Genomic DNA, 2,463 nt, shown 5'->3' on the forward strand with positions numbered 1-2,463 from the left:
GAGGCTTGTCTGTCTGCAAGGCTTGTATTTTGGAAATGTTTTTTTGAAACGGAGAACGACTTTGAAATAGGCTTCTGCCAGCGCCTCGCGATCCAGGTAAGATTGTAGCAAGAATGCAGCGGCGGTGGGGCTTTCTGTAGTCATGGCCGGTTGGTTAAGGCGATGGACTAGAAATCCATCGGGGTCTCCCCGCGCAGGTTCGAATCCTGCCGACTACGTTGTCCGCCTCCAGTCGGTGTGTTTCGGCGCAAGCAAAGAAGCGCGCCTCTTTGCTGTTCCTGGTGGTTTTAAAACACCCAATCGCTTGTACCCGCTGCCTTGGAAATAAGTTCTTCAGCGTCCGCGAATGGCATTTTGCAGCTGGAAGCAGATGTCAACGCGTTTTGCACAGAGCACCAAAAAAGCGTCTTTTTTGAAGGCCCGGGTATTGAGCATTGGTGGTTCAGTGGTAGAATTCTCGCCTGGCACGCGGGAGGCTCGGGTTCGATTCCCGGCCAATACAGTGGCTTTTGCAGCGAGCGGCTCCATCACTTGCATCCCCTTGCAACTCGCAACTGAAAACCCACTGAAGCTAAGCAGGTGTGAGCCAGGTCAGTACCCGGATGAGGGTGAGCTACAGGGAAACGATTTCTTATGGGGCGCAGTAAGTACAGACGTTTAAAAAGCTCCATTCATGCCGACGATGTAGCATGAAGAAGTGCAACCTAACGTTTGACAGACAAAAGCCGGGCGCCGCTACGAGCAATATGAAATCAAACTGACAGCACACAGCGTTTCGCGCTGACTCAAAAGTGATCTCGACAGACGCTGTTCTCTGCATAACGCTGAAAGAGCTAAAGAGCGTTTCTGTTGAGACGTAACAAGCTCGTTTCTTTCTACCATGATGTCACCATGACCAAATCTGTCTTTAAACACCTTGCTCAGTCTCTGACGAGACTGTCAAAAATCGCTTTCGCCGATTGTATTTCAAACCGGCGGAAGCGGGGTATTGGGAAAAGTTTTCAACTAGCAATAATCGCACCTTGGCTAAACCTCACAGGCTACGATACTGCCACTGCGCAAAGCTGACGGTTGCCAGGCAACCGCGGGGATCCTATGGAAATCGTTATCGATCGTCTCATGGCATGTCCTTGCGGTAACGCTTCATATTTGTCGTCTTCTTCTTCTTCTAGCTTGAGGTTTTGAAGAATTTCATGACAGACAAGGGCTCCGTTGGGAACAAAGGGAGTTGTGAGAAAACCGTTGCTTATTTTCAGCAGCAGAAATACAACCCTTTAAATACAAGATGACAGAACAATGACGAAGGGCATGCCGGGAGGAACTCATGCACTACTGAGGAAAGGGGGCGGGCACGTACAGTTCACATTCAAGCCACAAGTACTCTTCTCGGATGTTACACAAACAAATCCTAACGTCTTGAAAGCATTGCAGCATGTTTGTGTCCCACTTCCCGTGGCTGCAGGACGACTGACACGAACGGACAAACACAATCTGTGGCGTTTAGCGTGACATAGTCTTGCAGGCATCGTGCTGTCTCACTGCAATACTATACCGCTGGAAGAAACAGTCCATCTGGCCATGAAACTCATTTGAACGTCTAGCTACAGCAACTAACAATATCATGATTTATTCAGGATGTGTGGAATCAGCACGTCCCGGAGACAGCTTCCGAAATCGTGAGCATTCTCTGGTGGTGTCCTGCAGGGCTCCTGTGGGCGTGCGTTGGTGGTATAGTGGTGAGCATAGCTGCCTTCCAAGCAGTTGACCCGGGTTCGATTCCCGGCCGACGCAGTGGCGATTGGTTTTAAATGCTGTCATGAGCCTTGGATTGTGACTAGCAAAGCGAAGCCTTTTGAAAGAGCTAAAGCACTGCAAAACGGAATTGAAGGAGAATCTTACAGGGGATTCTGAGCGGTGTCTGCATGCACGCAGTCCGATACAGGTGCTGAAAGCTTGAGCTACTCTCAATGTCATGCTGCCTTTCCCCGGAGTAAATCTGTTACATTGAAAGAATGCTTCTGGCAGGTTCAAAAAGGGACCCTTGTTAATTGGAGAAATCAATGATTTCGAATGAATTCTGTATGCGTTAAAAGACAGCTATACACAGAAAACATGCAGGACACTGCTCATGATGTTTCCCGAGCCGAAACACTGCATTTTTCCAAGCCATCTGACAAAGCCCGCCCACTGAAAACTTCAGCAGATCGTGTAAAGACGTTCAACTTTGTAACTACTGCACGCACAGGAAGCAGAATAAATTCCTCTTTTCAAACTGTCAAAGGTTTGCTTTGCAAACCCCACAGGACATCGCACAATCTCTTTTGAACAGGGACAAACGATTTCTTATGGGGCGCAGTAAGTACTGTTACTGTCACTGCTCGATACCGACGTTGGCCTACTATACCATGTTCAGCCACCGCTAGAAAATTTACAGCTCTAGCACCGGAGCAAACGACAGGAGGG

The 2,463-nt window shown here is 48.8% G+C and overlaps 3 non-coding genes across 3 annotated transcripts; 2 read left to right on the forward strand and 1 right to left on the reverse strand.

Annotated features, from left to right (window-relative positions):
- The first annotated feature begins 431 nt into the window (after positions 1-431).
- Positions 432-502, forward strand: trnaa-ggc (transfer RNA alanine (anticodon GGC)). The gene has a single exon. It is a non-coding gene; the product is annotated as a tRNA-Ala (tRNA).
- A 422-nt stretch (positions 503-924) lies between these two features.
- LOC138227286 (U4 spliceosomal RNA) lies at positions 925-1,066 on the reverse strand. Its single transcript, XR_011184904.1, has one exon. It is a non-coding gene; the product is annotated as a U4 spliceosomal RNA (small nuclear RNA).
- Positions 1,067-1,719: 653 nt separating this feature from the next.
- Positions 1,720-1,791, forward strand: trnag-ucc (transfer RNA glycine (anticodon UCC)). The gene has a single exon. It is a non-coding gene; the product is annotated as a tRNA-Gly (tRNA).
- Positions 1,792-2,463: the final 672 nt, after the last annotated feature.

This window comes from Lepisosteus oculatus, unplaced genomic scaffold (genome assembly GCF_040954835.1).
Source record: "Lepisosteus oculatus isolate fLepOcu1 unplaced genomic scaffold, fLepOcu1.hap2 HAP2_SCAFFOLD_309, whole genome shotgun sequence".
NCBI lineage: Eukaryota > Metazoa > Chordata > Actinopteri > Semionotiformes > Lepisosteidae > Lepisosteus > Lepisosteus oculatus.